Here is a 14,353-nt window from a genome sequence, read left to right on the forward strand (position 1 = left end):
ATTAGTATACTCCTTATAGTCTAGAATGGTCTGAATCTCTCTATTTAATCCACCCAGAAAACGTGCAAGCATAGCTTCATTCTCCTCAACAATACCACATCTAATCATGCCAGTTTGTAATTCCTGATAATACTCTTCTACAGAATTTTTCCCTTGTCTTAAACGCTGTAATTTTTGAAGCAATTCACGTTGATAATATGGTGGAACCCAACGAGTACGCATAGTAGTTTTCAAAGCAGCCCAAGTAGTTGGAATAGGATATAATCTACAATGTTCAGACCACCATACACATGCAAAACTAGTGAAAGCACAAACAGCAGCAGCAACTCGTCTGTCCTCAGGATATTGTAAACATGTAAATCGTTGTTCAGTTTCTAACTCCCAAGTAAGATATATATCAGGAACATATCTACCCTCAAATGGTGGAATATTCAATTTCAGTTTAGGAATATGGACATCATCTCGTACCTGAGGTGGTGGTGGTGCAGGCCTACCATTACGAATATATACCTGAGGTCGACCTGCTGGTGGTGGTGCAGGTGGCTGCACGTAGTGCTGATTTTGATCAACCTCATCCTCATAATCTCCCACATAATCATCCTCCTCCGCATCAGCAGCAGGAGCCACACAAGTATCAACAGCAGCACCAACAGTTTGGCCAAACGCAAGAGGAACACGACTCGCTCGGCGAAGGTCTGTTTCGCGATGTGGAGGTAGTCGTTGTTGTTGTTGTTGGAGAGGTGCATTAGGTGCAGCGGGTGGTGGTGGTGGAAGACGCGCGAGCAATTCATTAAACTTGTTATCGAGCTTTGTTTCGAACGTCTTCTCAAGGCCAGTGATCTTCTCCATGGCCTCTTCAAAATTGTTCAGCACATCTTGCACCTGTTCAGTCATCATTTGCTGAAACTTATCATGAAGCTCCTTGTTCGATAAATTCTCCCAGTCAATCTCGTCGGCTTGTGATCCTGGCATGGTTAGCAGCAATAGAAATACACAAGAATATGATCCTACAGACTACTAACAAGAGGTGGTGGTGGGTGTCACAAATCCGTCAAGCAAATCTCAAATTCTTACCAGTTCTTACCCAGCAGCAGGCGGTGATCGGCAACCGTTGTAGTCAAAAACTCTCAAAGCTTGGATAGAGCGATTACCAGGGAGAGTCAAACGCACGACGTAGATGTATGTGGAGCTGGGAAGGCTTATAATATGGTAGCAAAAAGGGTCAGCAATAATCAATTCAAAGATGCAAAGTTGAATAAACGCTCAACGACGGTACTGTGCTGGTCCTAGGCTAGACTGTGCTAGAGACGCGAGCCTAGAACACCAACAAAATCACGGCGCGGCACGTAAACAAGGGAAAAGCACACTCTGGAAATTTTTTTTTTCGCTCTTTTTTTTGCTGCTTTTTTTTTGCGAAAAATCACTATAATGGCGAGTGTCTCAAAACTCTTCCTAGCTCAAACTGACAGGATGGGCACGAAATTTTTTCGACCAATTTTTTTTTTCCGAAACCTACTCCGGCAAGGAAACACGAATCGGAAACTAGATGGATCTCGAACACAAACCTAATATGACAAGAACTCGGATTGGTGGTGGATATATGGTGGTAGATGGCAGCGGTGGGAGTATATGACAGCGGTGGTATATGGATACGGATTCGAAGCGGTGGCGGATAAGCGGTGGTGGTAGATGGCAGGGGCGATAATGATGGTGCGGCGGCGGCGTGACAACTTATGACCAGAACTCGAAACTCTAAAAGACTAGACTCTAAGACCAGCAACTAGACACGACGATGCAACCGCAAATTCAACAAAGCAAAACCCTAAAAAGATTATGCAAAGGCTCAGATTGGTTCGGATATGATGAACTAACCCTAAATTTTTTTTTGTGTGGCTTTTTCGTGGACTGTAGGTATGAAGAACAGACTCGATCTAAACTACGAAAAACTGTAAAATCTCACCGAGCAACCTGGAAATCTGATACCACTTGATAGAGGCCAAGGTGTCCCGTCTTTCGATGAGATGATGGATATCGCTTTGGTGGCAGTTGACTTTGACGATCCGACTACGAACGTGCGAGGACGTCGCGCCTTAGCAATCGCTAAACCAACTCCGAGAGGTTATTGACCACGCCGGAGCACGATCAACCTGACCACGAGGGTCTGTTTCCTGCAAGCAAAAGAAGAACAAGCAAGAAACTGAGATTGCAATCTGGATATTGCGAATATAAGATGAAAGCTTTATTGATCAAGGTGGGGTTCTGTGACGCCTTTGTCTGGTCGTTGAACACAAACGAAGTACGCGAAGTTGCAGCTATGGCGAACTTTTAATCTAAACAAAACCCAAAATCTAAACGGTGCCCTAAGGGCTGTATATATGGAGGAAGAGAGGGGAATTTCGTGGCCCTTGGTGGAGGGGTCCGAAATCAACCCTATCTCTTGTTTCCCCACACATACGGACTCTAAAAATAGCCTATACTTATGTATTTCGAAATTACATGGGCCTGGCCCAATAAAAAGGTGACGCAGCACCTATAATAGCCTCGGGACGAAATTTATGAAGTGGCATCTTGTATATTTCGTCCAAGGCTTCATGCACCCATTATGGTGGCTTCAAAGTCCTGAAATCATCACTTGTAACTCCGTTCTTGTTCCCCTTGCGCATGGCATCATCTCCATGCTTGTTCTTGCTCCAATGTTCATCCTTCTCCAAGCTAGGCCCTTCATTTGAAAGCAAAACAAATGTATCCAATTTAGGCAGCATCATATTCTCATGAACATTAGAATCATTACCAAGAAACGAAAGTACCTGATAATTTAATTGGCGTGCGCGAGCTCTAGTAATTGGTCCCGTATATGTAGCAGTAGGGGCTGTGGGTGTAACAATGGTATTGATGTCCTCATCAATGATGGATGACATGTTTCTATATCATGCATCTCATTTATTTGAGCATTCGCTATTTTGTGCTAACCAACACTTGCACGTGCGCATCATGATGGATGATGTGTACATCTACTATGCACACACAATTTTCCCTTTGTCTTTGTTTTGTGTAGGTACTCACGTATACTCGTCAACCTCTCAATCCCAAGAGTTGACGAAACGAGCTCTTGAGAGCAAAGATGACTTGAGATCCCGTGAACTATCCTTCCCACCGCTCTCTTCGCGCAACGACTACGCGCATCTCTCTCACTTGGTTCTCACACGGCTATGGGCTATATACCGCTTGTCGCTTCATGCTCATTTTACCGTGTTCACTTTGCATGCTATGCTTACTTCTATGTCTTTGCCATGCAATTGTGACCCTTGCATGCATCTACCCATGATTCACAATTGTGCTACTCCTATGTGTATTTGCATGCTTGGTGGAGATCCTTGTTGCTATTGCCATGTTTATCATGTGCCTCATGCTATTGATGCTATTTTGATCATATCCTCCTTTCATGCTTGTGCTATGTCATGTGAATTATTCATGCAAACTATTTGCACCCATGGCATGCTTGCCATGATTCCTTCTAGTATGTTGCATCTTCGCACTACTAGCTTGCTTGAATTGATCACCATGATTGCTTGCTTTGTCGCATCACCCATGTTCAACTCTTACTCGCTTTCTTGGGTTGATGACATATATGCTCGTGCCTCTCACTTGATACATCTTGTTCATTGTCGCTTGCCTCCAATTATGCTTATTGATCTTGGAGACATGGACACCTTACTTGTGATGCATGCTTGTTTGATTGAGCCTATTGTATTTGGTTGTTCTCGCATCATCATATGCCTCAATACCATGAAATTCCCCCTTGTACTTTCTTATGATGAGCATGATGCATACACTTGTTGGGTATTTTACCACACGAATGATAGGTTTTCCGCTAACCTCATTTGTTTATCCGAGTGTTTTTCATGTTCTTTCATGTTGAAGGATTCACAAGGCGATACCGTCATGACACAATTTGGTCATGTGAAGGCATACACGATGTGCAACACCAACATTTGCGAGAATCTCCTAAAGGTGAACTCCTTCCCTTTGAGCCATCCTCAAATATGCATATTGGATGGGTCACTCTTTCATTGTTGTTTCCTTCTTCTTGTCTACATGTTACATCTATTGGATGGAGGACCGACATTGGAGATGGAACCCATGGACCTTCAAGTTGAGGAGCGCTCGGACTTATTGGAAGCACCTTCGAACCTCCACTCATGCCACGACATCGAGCTTTGGTACACCAACACCTCCATATTTGTTGGTTGTGCTCACACATGTCATGCTCATTGGACATCTCTCACACATGACAAATTTGCATCTTATGCATGGATTGACTCATATTATGATTGCCTTGTTGCATCTTGTATCCCCATGTCATCCATGATATATGAGCTTGTGCATTTCCTTAGCAAATTTGTTGTGATCTACCTTGATGGCATATTCATACATCATGATCTTATTGCCTACCATCAATTGCATGATCACATACTCATCTTGAGCATCCATTGCCTTATTCATGCTATTGATACACCGCCTCTCTATGACATCATTTTGCACCGTGGTTGCATTGATCACATTCACAATACATTTGTGTGCACAATGAATGCTTTGCATACCATTCCATATCTTTTGGATAAGCTTCATGCACCTTGTCATGATCAATCTTGTCGCACAGACTCTTTCTTATTTGATGGACACTTTGTGTGCGCTAACCATTGTATTTCCAAGTGTCGTTTGTGTTTGCTCTTTTTGCATGTATACCACTCTGGCGACACCTTCGTGTACTTGGATTGCGCCATGTCTTCCTCTTCATCCAACTACAAGTCCGTCCACGACAATCGTTTCCATGGTGATGAGGTCTTCGATCTGAGGTCGGATCTTTCCCAATGGAGGGGAGATGATGCGGAGCATCCTACGATCATCCCCGTGTACACTCAAGCATATGCCTTTGGACCTAAGGTGAACTCGCTCCTTTCCGAATCTTCCCTTTCCGCATGTAAGACATGGATGCTACTTCAAGCACGGACCTTGTGCATACTCAGGTACACCCGAGGAGTCCAAGGAGAGCCCAAGGACCAAGGCCAAGCGTGCGCGGGAGCGAAGGAAGGAGAAGGGAGAAGAGTCTGCTGCTACAGCAGCCGGACATCCGACCCTTCACGAGCCGCCGGACATCCGGCCCAGGTCCCGGAAACCCGGACACCGTCGAACCCGAGAGCAATAAGACCAACCCCGCCAGCCCGGACATCCGGCCCCTCTAGCCCGGACATCCGGCCTTCCCTGCCTGCGTGCAGTGCATCTGGGCCGAGGCCCATGTACCCCTTCGCCCCTTAGACTATATATACTCCCCCTCCACCTACATTTTAGGGTTAGCATTGGTTTAGCTCATTTTAGAGATAGAGCATTGCTCATCCATATCGGATCTACTCCTTGAGAGAGACCGCGGCCCCTCTTCGGAGAAGATCCACCTTGGATTCAAGACCACCTTGCGGAGAAGATTACCAAGACCCCCTCTTGGGCGGCCCCCTCAAGACATCCTCACGGAGAAGACCGTTACCTCTTGTATCGTCCGTTGTTGACTTTGGATCGTGTATATTCCCCTTTGTACTCGAGGATCTAGCACATGTGTGACTATTTCTTGTTGGTTGAGTGATTCTCTTATGTTTCCCCTCGTGATTTCCCTCATTTTCCACCTCGTGTTCCTTGTGTTCTACACGGGATCCGCTCCTTTCATGAAAGATCGGGCGATTAGGGTTCTACCCTACATCACACTCCAAAGTCACTAATAGCGGAGAACAAACGAAGAGATTATGGTAGGGTACGAAACCACCTCAAAGTTATTCTTTCCAATCAATCCGTTGGGCTATTCCTATAAGTGTCACAAATAGCCCTAGAGTTCGTACTAGATAACACCTTAAGACACAAATCAACCAAAACCCTAATGTCACCTAGATACTCCAATGTCACCTCAAGTATCCGTGGGTATGATTATACGATATGCATCACACAATCTCAGATTCATCTATTCAACCAACACATAGAACCTTAAAGAGTGCCCCAAAATTTCTACCGGAGAATCACGACAAAAATGTGTGCCAACCCCTATGCATAGGTTCATGGGTAGAACCAGCAAGTTGGTCACCAAAACATACATCAAGTGAATCACGTGGTATCCCATTGTCACCACAGATATGCACGGCAAGACATACATCAAGTGTTCTCAAATCCTTAAAGACTCAATCCGATAAGATAACTTCAAAGGGGAAACTCAATCCATTACAAGAGAGTAGAGGGGAAAGAAAACATCATAAGATCCAACTATAATAGCAAAGCTCGCGATACATCAAGATCGTATCACCTCAATAACACAAAAGAGAGAGAGAGAGAGAGAGAGATCAAACGCATAGCTACTGGTACATACCCTTAGCTCCGAGGGAGAACTACTCCCTCCTCGTCATGGAGAGCACCGGGATGATGAAGATGGCCACCGGAGATGGATTGCCCCCTCCGGCAGGGTGCCGGAACGGGTCTAGATTGGATTTTGGTGGCTACGGAGGCTTCTGGCGGCGGAACTCCCGATCTATTGTGCTTCCTGATCGTTTTAGGGTATACGGAGATATATAGGCGCAAGAAGTACATCAAGGGGCCACGAGGGGCCCACGAGGGTGGAGGGCGCGCCCCCTGCCTCATGGATTCCTCGTTGACTCCCTTACGTGGACTCCAAGTGTCCCGGGTTGCTTTGCTTCCAAAAATAAGTTCCATGAAGTTTCAGGTCAATTGGACTCCGTTTGATTTTCCTTTTCTGCGATACTCTAAAATAAGGAAAAAACAGAAACTAGCATCGGGCTCTGCGTTAATAGGTTAGTCCCAAAAATGATATAAAGGTGTATAATAAAGCCCATAAACATCCAAAACAGATAGATAATATAGCATGGAGCAATAAAAAATTATAGGTACATTGGAGACGTATCAAGCATCCCCAAGCTTAATTCCTGCTCGTCCTCGAGTAGGTAAATGATAAAAACAGAATTTTTGATGTGGAATGCTACTTGGCATAATTTCAATATAATTCTTCTTAATTGTGGTATGAATATTCAGATGTGAAAGATTCAAGGTAAAAGTTCATATTGACATAATAATAATAATATTTCAAGCATACTAACTAAGCAATTATGTCCTCTCAAAATAACATCGCCAAAGAAAGTTCATCCCTACAAAATCATATAGTTTAGTCATGCTCCATTTTCATCACTCAAGAATGCTCTCATCATGCACAACACCGATGACAAGCCAAGCAATTGTTTCATACTTTAGTAATCTCAAACCTATAAACTTTCACGCAATATATGAGCGCGAGCCATGGTCATAGCACTATGGGTGGAATAGAATATGATGATGGGGGTTATGTGGAGAAGACAGAAAAGGAGAAAGTCTCACATCAACGAGGCTAATCAATGGGCTATGGAGATGCCCATCGATTGATGTTAATGCAAGGAGTAGGGATTGCCATGCAACAGATGCACTAGAGCTATAAATGTATGAAAGCTCAACAAAAGAAACTAAGTGGGTGTGCATCCAACTTGCTTGCTCACGAAGACCTAGGGCACTTGAGGAGGTCCATTGTTGGAATATATAAGCCAAGTTCTATAATGAAAATTCCCACTAGTATATGAAAGTGAAAAAACAAGAGACTCTCTATCATAAAGATCATGGTGTTACTTTGAAGCACAAGTGTGGTAAAAGGATAGTAGCATTGCCCCTTTTTTCTCTCTTTTTTGCCTTTCTTTTTTTATTTGGCCTTTCTTTCTTTTTATTGGCCTTTTTTGGGGGACAATGCTCTATTAATGATGATCATCACACTTCTATTTATTTACAACTCAAAGATTACAACGCGATACTAGAACAATATATGACTCTATATGAATGCCTCCGGCGGTGTACCGGGATTACGATGAATCAAGAGCGACATGTATGAAAAAGTATGAACGGTGGCTTTGCCACAAATACGATGTCAACTACATGATCATGCAAAGCAATATGACAATGATGATGCGTGTCATAACAAACAGAACGGTGGAAAGTTGCATGGCAATATATCTCGAAATGGCTATGGAAATGCCATAATAGGTAGGTATGGTGGCTGTTTTGAGGAAGATATAAGGAGGTTTATGTGTGAAAGAGCGTATCATATCACGGGGTTTGGATGCACCGGCGAAGTTTGCACCAACTCTCAATGTGAGAAAGGGCAATGCACGGTACCGAAGAGGCTAGCAATGATGGAAGGGTGAGAGTGCGTATAATCCATGGACTCAACATTACTCATAAAGAACTCACATACTTATTGCAAAAATGTACAAGTCATCAAAAACCAAGCATTACGTGCATGCTCCTAGGGGGATAGATTGGTAGGAAAAGACCATCGCTCATCCCCGACCGCCACTCATAAGGAAGACAATCAAATAACACCTCATGTTTCAAATTTGTTACATAATGTTTACCATACGTGCATGCTACGGGACTTGCAAACTTCAACACAAGCATTTCACAAATTCACAACTACTCAACTAGCACGACTTTGATATTATTACCTCCATATCTCAAAACAATCATCAAGCATCAAACTTCTCTTAGTATTCAACACACTCATAAGAAAGTTTTTACTGGTCTTGAAAACCTAGCATATGATAGAGGCAAAGGTGTCCCGTCTTTCGATGAGATGGTGGCTATCGTTTTGGAGGAAGTCGACTTTGACGATCCGACTATGAATGTGCGAGGACGTCGCGCCTTAGCAATCGCTAAACCAACTCCGAGAGGTTATTGACCACGCCAGAGCACGATCAACCTGACCACGAAGGTCTATTTCATGCAGGCAAACGAAGAACAAGCAAGAAACTGAGATTACAATCTGGATATTGCGAATATAAGATGAAAGCTTTATTGATCAAGGTGGGGTTCTGTGACGCCTTTGTCTGGTCGTTGAACACAAATGAAGTACGCGAAGTTGCAGCTATGGCGAACTTTAATCTAAACAAAACCCAAAGTCTAAACCATGCCCTAAGGGCTGTATATATGGAGGAGAGATGGGGAATTTCGTGGCCCTTGGAGGAGGGGTCTGAAACCAACCCTAACTCTTGTTTCCCCACACATACGGACTCTAAAAACAGCCTATACTTAAGTATTTTGAAAATACATGGGCCTGGCCCAATAATAAGGTGACGTAGCACCTAGAATAGACTCTGGACGAAATTTATGAAGTGAGATCTTGTATATTTCGTCCAAGGCTTCATGCACTCCTTATGGTGGCTTCAAAGTCCTGAAATCATCACTTGTAACTCCGTTCTTGATCCCCTTGCGCATGCCATCATCTCCATGCTTGAATTTGCTCCAAGGTTCATCTTTCTTGTCCAAGCTAGGCCCTTCATTTGTAAGCAAAACAAATGTATCCAATTTAGGCAGCATCATATTCTCATGAGCATTAGAATCGTTACCAAGAAACAGAAGTACCGGATAATTCAATTGGCGTGCGCGAGCTCTAGTAATTGGTCCAATATGTATTGCAGCAGGGGCTGTGAGTGTAACAATGGTATTGATGTCCTCATCATCCTCCCCTTCTTGAAATGAAGTCATCCTCGACGAAAGCTCATCTTCCTCACCCAAATAAGGCTTCAAATATGCAATGTTAAAAGTGGGACTAACCCCAAAATCTGCAGGTAGCTCAAGTTTATATGCATTATCATTTATTTTCTCTAACACCTTAAAAGGACCATCAGCACATGGCATTAGCTTTGATTTGCGCAAATTAGGAAATCTATCTTTGCGCAAATGTAACCAAACAAGATCTCCAGGTGCAAACACAACATGTTTTCTACCCTTATCTCCAGCAAGTTTATATTTAGCATTCATACGCTCAATGTTTTCCTTAGTTAACTCATGCATTTTTAAAATCAATTCAGCACGTTCTTTAGCATCAAAATTAACCTTCTCCGAAGATGGAAGAGGCGACAAATCAATAGGTGCACGAGGTAGGAAACCATACACAATTTCAAAAGGGCACATCTTAGTAGTAGAATGCAATGATCGACTATAAGAAAATTCAATATGAGGCAAGCATTCTTCCCACATTTTCTTATTATTCTTCAAAACAGCCCTAAGCATACTTCTGTGACGTCCTGGTCTGGTCGTTGGACACAAACGAAGTACGCGAAGTTGCAGCTATGGCGAACTTTTAATCTAAACAAAACCCAAAGTCTGAACGATGCCCTAAGGGCTGTATATATGGAGGAGAGAGGGGGGATTTTGTGGCCCTTGGTGGAGGGGTCCGAAACCAACCCTAACTCTTGTTTCCCCACAAATACGGACTCTAAAAATAGCCTATACTTAAGTATTTCGAAAATACATGGGCCTGGCCCAATAATAAGGTGACGCAGCACCACTACAAGAAATATGTCAACTTGTGACCAGCACTATTGGTCACTGAATGGTCACTGTTTTCAATTTGTGACCTTTTTGTGACAAAAAACATAAGGTCAAAAGCTGGCCGTCATAAACTAACTATAGCGACCTTTCTTCTGGAATGGTCATAAACGTTTATGACCAAAATACGTCTACTGTGGCATTTTGGTCACTAGCAACCTCCCCAGGCCACGTAGGCATCCAGCGTGGCAATCTGATATGGCACAAGATTCAGCCCGGTCCAATTCAATTTTCTACATGGGCCTAGCCCAACAATTCGGCCTTTTTATATATTTTTCTATCAATTTTTGATCGGCTTCATGGACCAAGCCCAACATTGTAACTTTTTTTATTGTTGGGTTGTGGCCTTTTTGTCTAAAGGAATTTAGTTTTTCTTTTTTTCCAAAAGAAGGGTCCACTAGTTAGATGGGTCCCGGTTGTCAGGTTCTGGTAACTGGGTCCCATTTGTCATGTTCTGGTAAGTGGGTCCCATCTATCAGGCTCATATTCTTCATATTCGAACCAGTATTTAAATGGGCGGACAAAAAGCACACATAATACTTGAAATAAGAGCAACCAGATCCTTACAAGTGTAATACAGTGGCAATCACAGTAATGACTATAAGTGTAATACAATACTTTACAAGCTTTACAAGCAATCACAAACTCACAACATGCCAAACTCGTTGGACTACAATAGTGATATGAACAACATGCCGAACTAGCTGGACAACTGTAGTTAGGGCTGGGAACAAACAAAACGACCTTCAAGAAAACATACAACATGCCTTCCTCGGTCACCCTGTTACATGAATCAGCAGGGAAAAATCAGAACAGACCATTCAAGAAAAGGAAACTTATTTAGAATGATAACAAAAATTCAGCTAGTACCATGCTTTTTGTTCTCTAGCTAGTTAAAATGAGATAACTCGTTCATACAAGAAAACAGAGACGCAATATGAACACACAGCAGGATTGACAAGTACACACCAGGACTCAATAATTTTTTAGGATCGCAAGACACCAATATAAGCTAGAATTGACAAGTACACATCAAGATTCAATTCATCTTGCCCATATACAGCAACCAACAGACATCTAACATTTCAGCATGCACATACAATTTATTTACTTATTTTTGAGCAAAACCGCCCACTGCCAAACAGAATGTCCTTTCATTTGATAAATAAGAATAGCAGGCCAAAGAAAGGCAAGCGTACAACAAACACACTACAGATAAGCAAGATACTAGACGTCAGCACACAAGTCATATCATATATTCTGTTAACCTTTGACACATCATATAGAATTATGAGCTTGACAGTCGTCGGTCTAACCATATCACGCAAGCAACGGCATACAAACTAATTAGCAGTACTATATATGATGCAGCATACGGACATAATTTCTACCTTGTTATCATTAGGGAGCAACAGGGGGTGGGGGAAGATTTCGATCGGCTTCGTGTCAGCTGTCATCACCACAAACTCAGAGTCTTGGTAGCTGGGGAAAATAGAAAACGGAGATTAAAAATCATAGGAACTGAAATTAGCAGGACCGAGCAAAGCACGCAGCTAGGGACTGGTCACCTTCAAGGTAGAACAATGAATTAACTAGTTTTAGTCAAAGTCGTAAGCATGCACATACAGACATACATACGAATTGAACCAGAATCCATGTATGTCTGTGCACTTAATTGCAGGTTCTATCCAACTTGCAATTGGAAGGAGTACAACCTAGTTTACTAACAGCCTAACAAAAGATTCAGGTTCTTGGTTTGGTGCATGAATCCTGCTGTCGTAGACAGACAGAGAGGAAAGAGCACTGACGGCACAACTACGACAGCAGAGCGATGCGAGCCAGTTAGGCAGTGCTTGATAAGCTATTGATAAGCAGTTTGCACACAATTAGCAGGCAACCAACAAAGTAATGTTGTATACTGTTCTGCAGTAAAGAGTAGAATTTCTTTCTGTCGGCTCTGAAATTTCTATCCATGGTGCACACATGACATACCATCGATTTGAATGTGAAACTTAATTCTGCACAATTTATTTGCTTATAAATTTCAGCACCAAATTAGCATGTCTTGTTACTAATGAAGTACTTCCTTTATCAATCATAGAATGGAAGGAATCACACAACATCGGGTAGTACTGTAATTGGATTTAGTAGTAAATCTGTAGATACATGTGGTTGGTATCTACTAGTAGGGAGTTGCACAGCATCTGGTGTTCTAATTAGAGAGTTGCTAGTGTGTTTTACTTACCCTGCTCTGCTCTTCTTTTCTACAAGCGAAAGCAGAGCAGGGAGAGCAAGCACTACAAAGCCATCTACAACCAGCCCAAAAACATGCATACCTACAGGACTCACTCACGCACTGCCATTGTGTTATGGATGAGCAAGTCTAGTGTGTGAGAGAAAATGCAGACAAGTTGAGGTAAAGTGCTGACCCCATGCTGTGAGGAACAAATCGAGGAGCTAATAACTGGGCAATGCAGCACCAAGTCCGACTCTACTACTACTACCTGTGATGCATCATTGTTGATCCATGGCAGATAATAGTAAAGATTAGAATCCATGATTTTGATACAGAAGTTACCTAGCCTGGTAGCCTAGCATAGAACAACACTACATAGTACTTGGCCAGCAAATTTGAGCAATTCAGTGACCGCATCGCATGACAACAAATATAAAAACTATGAACAACATTGCATACGATGTGTGACAACAGAGAACACATTTGACAATGCAGAACGCATGCGCAACCACACATCCCATAACAGGGTTACAATCTAGAGGCAGTTAGCTAGCTGCTAGCAGATCGCTCACTCACCAATATAGAACTGCAAAAGAGTGCAAAAGAAATAAATCAACGAGAGCATAAGGCATACTGTAGCCAGCTAGCTAGATTTCATCTTGAGACTTATCCTTGTGCTTCTGTAGCATCTCGATAACTTGGTCCAGGGGTGGGTCTCCGGGCCTCCGAAAAACCCGGTCGCCGATCTTGAACTTGTACGCCTCCGGCTGCACAGAATGAACTCCTTCAACTACAAAACACATACATCCATGCATGTATACACTTGAGCTAGCATGCACCAACCAGTGTGTAACTAACCAACTACTCCAGCTAATTAACTTCAAGCATGAACAATTAACCAATTAAACAAGACAGAAACTAGCATAATGATCTATAAACAAAATGGGAAGTAAGCAGACGTGACCTGGAGGTCGTTGGAGAGCTCGGGCGTGACCTGGAGGTACTTGGTCTTGTCCTTGAGCCCGGCCATGGCCACCTTCTTCCCCGAAGACAGACACATACACCTTGCACACCTGCAGACACAAACCGGAGCAGAGACAAGGAACTCAGCATCCCAGATTGCAGCGCAGCCGCATCATTTCGAGGGAGAGTCCGGGCGTGACCTGGAGGTCGTTGGAGAGCTCGACGTCGGTGATGGTGGTGGGGGAGGAGAGGTAGCGGTCGGCGCCGAGGGCGGCCTCGAGGAGGACGGCGCGCTGCATGACGGGGTCGCGGGTCAGCATGTCCGCCAGCTCCCGCTGGATCTGCTTTGCCACCATTTGCACCCGTCGCTCCTTGGCCATGCACCGCACCACGTGCAGCCGACGTACGGAGACGGGCGCCTCGGCGGCGAGGGCCCGTGGCAGCGGCAGGGACACCAGCGGCCGTCATGGGAACATCCTCGCTGGCTTCATGGTGGTGGGGGATTTTATGCCGCGGTGAGGCCGTCGGCCGTCGCTGTGGGGAGTGGGAAGGGTAGGGGCGAGAGGAGGAGGGCGTGGGGAACAGCGACGAGCTCCGCCGGAGGGAGGTGGTAGCGGCGACGCGAGACAGCGAGGAAACGGGGGATCTGGATGGTGGAAGGAAGGATGGCCAGCGCTGGGGGCGATGAAGAGGTCGGCA

General features: G+C 43.9%; 1 pseudogene; it reads right to left on the bottom strand.

Annotated features, from left to right (window-relative positions):
- Positions 1–13,259: 13,259 nt before the first annotated feature.
- Positions 13,260–14,130, bottom strand: LOC119299771 (annotated as a pseudogene).
- Between the last annotated feature and the right edge of the window lie 223 nt (positions 14,131–14,353).

Source organism: Triticum dicoccoides, chromosome 5A (assembly GCF_002162155.2).
Source record: "Triticum dicoccoides isolate Atlit2015 ecotype Zavitan chromosome 5A, WEW_v2.0, whole genome shotgun sequence".
Classification (NCBI taxonomy): domain Eukaryota; kingdom Viridiplantae; phylum Streptophyta; class Magnoliopsida; order Poales; family Poaceae; genus Triticum; species Triticum dicoccoides.